Source organism: Mus pahari, chromosome 1 (genome assembly GCF_900095145.1).
Source record: "Mus pahari chromosome 1, PAHARI_EIJ_v1.1, whole genome shotgun sequence".
NCBI classification, from domain to species: Eukaryota; Metazoa; Chordata; class Mammalia; order Rodentia; family Muridae; genus Mus; species Mus pahari.
In genome coordinates this window covers 73,764,732-73,775,412 of record NC_034590.1, presented here as the reverse complement: position 1 = coordinate 73,775,412, position 10,681 = coordinate 73,764,732, and the positions used below count along the sequence as shown (strand labels likewise).

The 10,681-nt window shown below is 36.3% G+C and overlaps 1 pseudogene; it reads left to right on the top strand.

The window, feature by feature from the left end:
- The first annotated feature begins 1,251 nt into the window (after positions 1 to 1,251).
- Positions 1,252 to 2,206, top strand: LOC110312742 (annotated as a pseudogene).
- Positions 2,207 to 10,681: the final 8,475 nt, after the last annotated feature.

The window sequence follows — 10,681 nt, the reverse complement described above, 5'->3', positions numbered from 1 at the left end:
AAAAAAAAAAAAAAAAAAAAAAGTTACGATTTGTATACAAATACTTCCCAGGGATAGTAAGGTTTCAAATAAGATGTATAAATTTTACCTGAGTTCAGAAAAGAAAGAAAATATTTTAAAACATACGTATTAATAAAGTAGTAGCTTTCCTATATGCAAACTACAATCAGACTGCAGGAAATCAGGGAAACAGCAACTTTCATACTAGCCTCAAATAATATATAAAGATCTTATAAAGTGTGTGGAGCCTCCGGGGAACATCTAATTTCTGTACCTAGTTTACTGTCCCAAGGGTACTTATGGCAGTGCCACTTGTGCTTTGGGTTCCTTATAGGTAAGCTGATCCATGAGCTGTGTGCACACATCCTTAGCTGGACAGTGAATGGACAGACAACCTCCTCTTCTGGTAAGAGCCAGGTGAGATGCTAGAGCCAGGTAGAGCAAGCACCTTGAGCAGAGATGATTGACAGCTGAGATGGAAAGAACAGAACAGAGAAAGGAGTCAGATGACTGGTACCTACAGGTAAAAGACTAAAACGCAAAAAGCAGAAATAGTGAGAAGATGGGTTTGGAATATGATACGCAAACTGAAGATTGTGGGAACTGAGTGGGAAATCTGCAAGAAACTTGCAAGTATTACTTTTTTCCACATGAAAACATCAAAACCAGTTATGGACTATATGTGGTGTAGAATACCTAATGTAACAGGTATACTTAATTTCCTTACACAGACTTTAATTTTGACTGATACCTGAACTTCTCTGAGTTTTTTTTTTAATTTTATTAGATATTTTCTTCATTTACATTACAAATGAATAACTGTGTGTAGGTTGTATAAATGTGGGCAGGTAAAATTAGATGTCACTGTGGAAGTGAGTTTAGTGGCTTTTCCATTATTTTTAGCTCACTTCTCTAGGCTATAGGTTGTATGTTTGTTTCTTTTCTTTTAAACCCTGAGAATTGTCAAAAGAATTGAGATTTAAGATCTCTACTGTATAAACATGGAATGTTTAGTGTCATTTTTCATTTTTCAGGTGAACAAATAAATAAAAAAAAACCCGACCCATATGAACTGTTGGGGAAAGATAAGGACAACGTAATATAAAAGACGTGCAGAGATTTGTTTTTAAACTTATTCTTCCTCTGTTGTTTTATTTTTGCAATTATAAAGCTATTTACTTCTCTCATGTGAGACTATATTTCAATTTGTAAGTGAACTACTGAAAGAGTTAACTTAGTGGAGAGAACACCATGATAAACTTGAATGGATCACATACCAGTAGCCCAGTTTTCATTCTAACAGGCATCCCAGGGATGACAGACAAGAACCCGTGGGTGGATGGCCTTTCCCCTTGGGTTTCTCTACACACTAACCCTCCTGGGAAATGGCACTATCCGAGCAGTTGTCAAGGTAGAGCAGAGCCCCCATGAACCTATTATTTCTTCCTCTGCATCTTGGCTCTGACTGATGTGAGTCTCTCCATGTCCACCTTGCCCTCTATGCTCAGCATCTTCTGGTTCAAGGCCCCTGAGATTCCCTTTGATGCATGTGTGACACAGATGTTCTTCAGCCATGTGTTTGGGTTAGTAGATTCTGGAGTCTTATTTCCCATGGCCTTTGGCAGAATTGTGGCTATCCGGAATCTGCTGGATTATGCTTCTATCCTCACTCATGGTGTTATTAGAAAGATTGGACTAGTTGTCCTTGCCTGGGCAGTCTGTGTGGTCTTCCCAGTTCCATTTCTCATAAAAAGTCTACCCTTCTGTCATCCCAATATCTTATCTCATTCATACTGTCTTCACCAAGATACGATGTGCCTAGCCTGTGCTAGCAACCGTGTCAACAGCCTCTATGGCCTCATCGTCGTCATCCTTACATGAGGACTTGATGCCTTCATCATTCTCTTCTCATATGTATTTATCCTGAAGACAGTGTTGGGCATTGCCTCCAGAGCTGAGAGTCTCAGAGCCCTCAACACCTGCCTCTCTCACATTTGTGCTGTGCTCCTATTTTATATTCCTCTCATTGGTGCCACCATGATCCACAGATTTGGGAAACATATATCACCAATTGTGCACATGCTCATGGACAATATCTACCTCCTCCTCCCCCCCTGTGCTAAACCCTATTGTCTACAGTGTAAAGAACAAACAGATAAGAGGTCGAGTCACGCGAATGTTCCAGGGAAGAAAGAGCAGAGCCTAGGCAAATGAACTCACATGTAAAATAAAAATTAAGTTAACGTTGAAGTGATTCATATTTCTATTCTCAACAGTATGACACAATTAAATTTTAAAATCTGATTTAAATATAGTGTATGAGTAAGCAAGGATATGGGCAAAGATAAACCACATCATTTTGTTATGTTTGTACTCATTTTTTAAAAGCATGTATTTTGATACATCCTATCATAAATCAAATATAATTTGATGATGTTGTACTTTTTGTCTACAAATTAGATATGAGCACTAGTAGTGATGTATTATGTTTACAGATAAGATAATCCTTACGAGTATTTTCTTTATCCTTTCTGATAGTTCTTTGAGAATTTATTCTCATAATGTTAAGTAATATTTGATGCATCTGTTAAGCAGTAGTTGCATCAAGAATGATTTAATAAGTCCCACAATGCTACTGAATTATTGGCTTTATAAAATATTATATTTAAATATAAATATATTTTATATATGATATATAATATATAAATATATTTAAATATATATAATAAATTTTAAATAGAGAAAAAGAATTGTTATACATAAGTCTCTTTTATTCACCAAATGTAAGTGTCTCAGAGGCTTACTGCTGAATAAACTCACCCTTTCTACCTCTTTCTGAACTCTGGCTGGCTAATTCAACTCAGCTGTTCTGGCCCAAACTCCTCTCCAAGCTGACTGATTAAAATTGCCTTCTCTCTGTTTCTGACTGAATTATTCTGCTTAGAAAATTGCCTCTGAACTCCATAAACTGAACTGTACTGACTGCATGAACTAAATGGACCTGAACTATACTGCATGTCTGAAGTCAACTGACCGTGCTCACTGTGCCCTTCATTTAGAAGCCCTTGCTTGGGACTAAAGGTGTGTACCAAGGGTGTGTCTGTATTCCAGCTGTATGACACAAATCTAGAAGGTCTTTCCATATGATCCCTTGCCAAAGCAGTCATGTTGTTGGATTAAAATTCTCCTATAGTTATAATGCAGCACAACAATTGCTTACCTTTCTGACTAGGTATTTATTTATGCATGTAAAGAATTCTGTTATAAAATAAATTATTCATGTTATTTCTAATAAATATCTTTTAAAATGATACAGCTTTAGTGTTTCTTCACACATTTAATACAATAATGCAGAATTCTTTTACCTAGCAAAATTGTTGCCAATTTTACTGTGTACTAGAGGTTTTGATAACAGTTGACATAGTAAAGCCACTTCCAAGGTTTGTGTAAACAGAGAAGTGCTGAGCATAAGTGAGAGATTTGAAATGCAATATACACGTGTTAGATGAATAGGTAATATGCTCTTCTCTTTATATTAATATCTGTTCTAATAATTATGTTAACTATCAGACAACTGAGGTCATTTATCCCTCAATTAATATATATTTAATATGAAGAAGTCCCAATAATTACACTAGATCACATAGATACAAAGAAACATATAGTATTTTCTGTTCAATCCTGCAGTGTTTCTCTGTAAATAAGTGCATTTGGACGATTACCATGTATTCAAGATCATGTTAGATTTCTGCAGTTAATGTATAGGGGCTAAGTAATAACACTAGATCATTTGCCTGACATTTCAGTGAATTCTTCAGCAATCTTTGAAAATAGGTATGATAAGCTTTTTATACAGAAGGAAAATTAGATGCAGACTAATAATATGTCAAAGATCATACTGCTTCTAAGTGGCATAGCTGGATTCAAACTGTAAGCTACTTATCTGAAACCTGTGGACTGAGACTTGGCTCAGGCCTCAGGAGTTCCAAAACTCAAAAGCCAATTGCACAGAGAGAAAAGACCTTTGAGTCCTATGATAGATGGTGGACAAACAAGAGGAATCAATGCTGCTGAAACTTTAAACAAGAACTTCAACTTGACAAGATGAACTAGACAGAGTCAGTTTAAGAAATCCTGATGCTTCAATCCTACATAGAAGGGGAAACAAAATAATCACAGGATGTAGAGGGAAGGAGGGACCTAGGAGGGAGAGGGAAGGGGGGGCAAGGGGGCAAGGTATTGGAAGGGACAGGACAGAAGTAAAGAGGGTCATGACTAGAAACGTGTAGCAGTGGGGGATGGGGAACAGTGGGTAGCCACTGGAAAATCCCAGACTCCAGGGAAGCGAGAGGCTCCTAGGACCCAATGGTGGTGACTTTAGACAAAATACCCAACAAAACGGAGATACAACCTGGAGAGACCACCTCGAGTAAGTAGGCGCAGCTCCCAGTTGAGGGATGCTACCACCCATGCATCTCAAATTTTTTAACCCAAAAGTGTTCCTGTCAAAAGGAAAAACAGGGACAAAAAACAGAACAGAGACTAAAGGAAAGACCATCCAGAGACCACCCCATTTAGGGATCTATCCCATCTGCAGACACCAAAGCCCCACACTATTGCTGATGCCAAGAAGTGCTTGCTGACAGGAGTCTGATATGGCTGTTCACTGAGAGGCTCTACCAGCACCTGACCAATACAGATGCAGATACAGCCAACCATCAGACTGAACCCAGGGACCCCAGTGGAAGAGCTAGGGAAATTACTGAAGGAGCTGAAAGGGATTGCAACCCTATATGAAGAACAATATCAACTATCTGGACCACCCAGAGCTTCCAGGGACTAAATCACCAACCAAAGAGTATAAATGGAGTGAGCCATGACTCCATATACATATGTAGCACAGGAAGGCCTTTTCTGACATCAATGGGAAGATGCCCCAGCATAGGAAGATGCTAGAAAGTTGAGAAAGGAGTGAGTGAGTAGGTAGAGGAGCACCATCATAGAGTCAAGGGGGACAGGGGAGAGGGGAGGGGGGAAAGGAGATGGGAGGTTTGTGGAGGGGTAACTAGGAAGGGTGCTATCATTTGAAATATAAGTGAATAAAATGATTAATGAAAAAAGACTAATTCTGAAAGACTAAGCTTGAAATTTCAACAGTAACTATCTGATCATTTCTTGATCTATGCAGAACTTGAATATAAATGTCTGGAGGTTATGAAGCGTTATTCTGCCTTAAGCAAGGACTCAGTATTGATGCAATCTAAGTGGAAATTAGCAAGAAAAAAAGTCAAAAATCATTATGATCTATTAATCTATGAGAGAAACTAATAGACTTTATTTGCATTTGTTTACTTCACCATTCAAAAAAATACCATGTATGAGATGTGTGTATATATATAAGTATATATATATATATATAATAAATTATATTACTATAAAACTATGTATATAGTTTTATAGTAATATAATTTGTAATTGTATATAATAAATATACACTATATATGTATATAATAAATATTCACGTTTAATCACATCTATATGTTGTATAAGGCTTCAATCAAGTCAAATATTATTTCTTTATGGTGAAAACATTCAAATTATTGTTTTCTAGCCTTAGAAATTAGAAGTTATTTACCATGTATGTATCTCTACTATTTAACTGCCTTCACTTGATTTCTAGCCACACCTTAACTACCACAAAACCCAGAAATAATTCTGACATCCCAGCAATTATTTTTACTGTATATAAAAGTGAAACATTCTCCATTCAAACAACATAAGCAAACATTATAAATTAAGTCCATGTTCTTTCTTTACCCAGCCTTTACCATGCATATGTGTAGAACTCAGTCTTCCTTCATCTTCTTACAAAAATTATTACATTTTGTTTCAGAATCTTGAAGGTGACTGAAACACGAGGAGAGAGTTTTCTTATTAAATAGAAAGTTAGGGAAGCCAAGAAACAATGGTCAAAAATACATTTAATTATAACTTAAAATAAGATAGCTTACAGACAACTAATCTTGAGTCTATCACCAGACTTATTTGTTGATACAATAGATACTGCAAATGCGAGAAACTAGTAAAGGGATTTAAGTCAAGGCAGATAGACAGGAAGTGGTGTAACTAGAAAAAGGAGTAATAATGGAATAGGCAGATAGACAGTAAGTGGTATAACTAGGAAAAGGAGTAAGAATGGAATAGGCCAGGTTTAATTGAATAGGAGATACAGGACAGAGTTAGAGGGAGTCTTGCTGAAGGTAACTAACACTAAGGACCATTGAAAAGGTCATATGGAAATCAACTAATATAGAAGCTTCTATAAATATTTACATGTACATACATACATACACAAACATATAAACACACATGAGGGTTTAAATAGATTTAACCTTCTGTAATGCCTTGCCCAAACACTATAGGGTATTAAATAAAAAATTCCAGTGCCAGGTAAGAGTTATATGTAAAATGCCATACACCCTGTATCATTGCATGCTTTTTACATTGCTCTTGGTATCTCTCCAGAACTTGACAGTAAGTAGCACATGCATAAGTCATAGGATATGGAGAGACCAATTTGTTACTTATCTGGAAACTTCATCCATGCTGACTGGCTTTATAAGCACACTACTAAGCAAGAAAAAACAACAATCATTTTCAGTTGTGAACTCTATGAGCTACTAAAATGTCCGGGCTGACAAGATATGTCTATTATGACCACAGAATCCAATCTTGTTGGATTTAAAGCCTACTCCATAAACCAGAACCTCTACTGGTACAAAAAGCCCAAGGCTGTTTGGTCATAGGCTCCAGAAGAGAACCTGGTACTATTATTCTATAATGACCTAACTTTTTGTCTTTATAGCATAGGTTAGTCACCCAGCCCTCACCAGAGAAACTTCTTTGTTATGATTAATACAGGTTCCTGACTCCAACTAGAGAAACAGTTAGGCTAACTGCAAATCTTCACTTCTCTCTCAGCTCCCCCAAATCCAATCCTCTAGTCTCATCCCTAGCTCTGCAGAAGAAACCAACTATAGCCACCTTCTCACCCTGCCCCTAACTCCAGTGGATCCCACAGAGCTCTCTCCCTATTTCCTTTATTCCAGCCTCCATCTCTAGCTGGCATTCTCTGTGAGCCCACAGGGTGCTTCAGACAAGGAAACACATAGGAGAACTGCAGATTTTTACCTCTCCCTCCATTCTCAATCTGCAAGTTCAATCTCTCAGTATCATCCCCAGCTTTATAGAAGATATTATTGAAGATATTCTTCTGTAGCCTCTCCTCCCTTTTGCCCCATTTCCAGGGCAATAATTAGATCCTGTCCAGGGAGGGTGGTGTACGCCTTTAATCCCAGCACTTGGGAGGCAGAGGCAGGCAGATTTCTGAGTTTGAGGCCAACCTGGTCTACAGAGTGAGTTCCAGGACACCCAGGGCTACACAGAGAAACCCTGTCTCAAAAAACCAAAAAATCCAAAAAAACAAAAAAACAAAAAAAGTAGATTCTGGTGGAACACCATGCTTTGCTTCCTCCTGTGGACACACTCAACACACGACCAGTCCAACCCACAATCCTAATTTTAGCAATCCTAATACCCAGAAAAATTTTATTTACCAGAAATCCCTAGTGCCCATACCAATCAAGACCCCAGAAGAATTTCCTACCAGCAGCACACAGCCACAACACTGTCAAGAACCAGAAAAAAAACAGAAACCAAGGAATGAGATACCTTAAAGACAAGATATCAGAACCTAGAATATTATCAACCCAGATGCCTAAACAATAGCATGAAACCATAGTCAATACAGCTGGGACAGTATGCCCAGCAACCTTACCACAGCAAGCTCTGAGTAGTTCAACATAACTGAACCATAAACAGTGAAAGAAAATATTTCAAGACATGAGAATGGAAATAGAATCAATAAAGAAAAGCCAGACTGTGGGAAATCTGGAAATGAAAAGTTTAGGAACCACAGAGGCAAGCCTCATCAAACAGAATAATAGAAGCAGAACTTAAAGCATTGAAAACACAATAGAAAAAATGGACACATCACTCAAAGGAAATGTTAAATCTATAAACTTCCTGACACAAAACATCCAAGAAATGCATGACACTAAGAAAAATACAAATATAAAAATAGTAGTAATAAAGGAAGGATAAAAGAGCCAGATCATGGGACAGAACATTTATTTATTTATTTATTTATTTATTTATTTATTTATTTATTTATTTTAGGTCTTTTTAAGATAGAGTTTCTCTGAATAGTTTTGGCTGTCCTGGAACTTGTTCTGTAGATGAGGCTGGCCTTGAACTCAGAGATCCACCTACCTCTGCCTCCTGAGTGCTGGAATTAAAGACATGTACCACCATCACACAACAAAACTATTTTTAATGACTCATAAAAGAAGATTTTCCTAACATAAAAAAGAGATACCTATTAAAGTACAAGAAGCATACAGAACACAAAATAGATTAGACCAGAAATGAAAGTCCCCTTGCTACATAATAACCAAAACACTTCATACACAAAACAAAGAAAAAATATAAAAAGATGCAAGGGGAAAGAGTTAAGTAGCATATAAAGGGGGATTTATTAGAATTACTCCTGACTTCTTGATGGAGACTCTAAAAGCTGAATGGTATAGAAAATATGCTGCAGACTTGGAGACCAAAGATATCAGTCCAGAATACTATACCCAACAAAAATTTTAATCACAATAGATGGAAAAATAAGACCTTCCATGATAAAACCAAATTTAAGCAATATCTATCTACAAATTTACCCCTCTCCAATCTAAGGAGGTAAATACCACCTAATTAGAGATTAACTAATCCCAGACCAGCAAATCACACACACACACACACACACACACACACACACACACACGCACACACACAAACACAAACACACGCACACACACATACACACACCATGCACACCAACGACAACAATAGCAAAAACAAGTAACAACAATAAACAAATAACAGGAATTAACAACTACTATTCATCGATATTGCTCTATAACAACCAACTCAATTCCCCAATAAAAAGACAAAGACTAACAGAAGGGATTCAAGATCCATCCTTCTGCTGAATCTAAGAAATATACCTTAAAATCAATGATAGACATCATCTCAGGGTAAAAGGATGAAAAAGGTATTCCAAGAAAATGGAACTAAGAAGCAAGCTCTTGTGACCATTTTAAAAGCTATCAAGGTAGACTTTAAGCAAAAACTAATCAAAACTATAGGGAAAGATACTGCATATTTATCAAAGAAAAGCTGTACCAAGAAGACATTACAATTCATAGCATCTATGTCCAAAACACAAGGGCACTAATGTCTGAGATGAACAGGACTACAGCTTTCACCACACATTGACCCTAACACACTGACAGTGATGTACCCCACTCTTAAATACCTCACTCTTGCCAATAGACAGATCATCTAGACAAAACCTACTGGAGAAATTCTGGTGCTAACTGCTGCTATAAACCAAATGGACCTAACAAATACTTGCAAAACATTTCACCCAAGCACAAAAGAATAATCCTTCTCTGAACCTCATGGAACTTTCTCTAATAACTTTCCCACACAAACCACGTCTCAACACATACAAGAAAGCTGAAAGCACACCATGTATCCTGTTTGACCACCATTAATTAAAACTGGATATCAACAGCAAATACAGGAGAAATCCTACAAACTCATGAAAACTTAACAACTCACTACTAAATGAAAACTTAGTCAAGACAGAAATTAAGAAAGAAATTACAGACCTTCTGGAATTGAATTAAATTTAATACATAAAGTTATATGATACAATAAAAGTGGGGTAAGATATGACTTCATATCACTAAGTGCCTACATGAAAAAAATTAGGGTGATCTGATACTAACAACATAGAATCACACCTGAAAGTTAAGAATAATAAATAATACCCAAAAGAAATACATGACAAGAAATAATTATGTCCAAGGCTGAAAGCAATAAAATAGAAACAGTAACAATAAAAAAATTACAGAGTCAATGAAACAAAAAGTTGGTTCTTTGAGAAAATCAATAAAACTGATAAATCCTTATATACATTAAGTTAAAGGCAAAGAGAATATCTAATAAACAAAATTAGAAATGAAAAGGGGTATATAAAAACAGACATTGAGAAAATCCAGAGAATCATAAGGACATACTTTAAAAACCTGTACTCTAACATATTGGAAAATCTAAAAATAAATGGAAATTTTTCTTGATACATGCCACTTTCAAAGTTAAATTAAGATTAGATAAGCAATTAAAACAGACCTAAATTCTCTCAAACGAACAAACAAACAAACCCAAAATTCCCAGGACTAGATGGTTTTAGTACAGAATGCTACCAGACTTTTAAAGAGCGTTAATACCAATACTCCTCAAATTATTCTAAAAAATAGAAACTGAAGGAACATTGTCCAATTCATTTTATAAGGCCACCTCTACCCTGATACCAAAACCACATAAAAACACAACAAAAAAAGATTATTACAGCCCAATTTCCCTTATGAATATAGGTACAAAAATTTTCAATGTAATACTTGCAAACCAAATCCAAGAACATATCAAAAGGATTATCCACCATGATCAAATGAGCTTTATCCCAGAAATACAAAGATGATTCAATATACAAAAAAAAAAAAAAAAG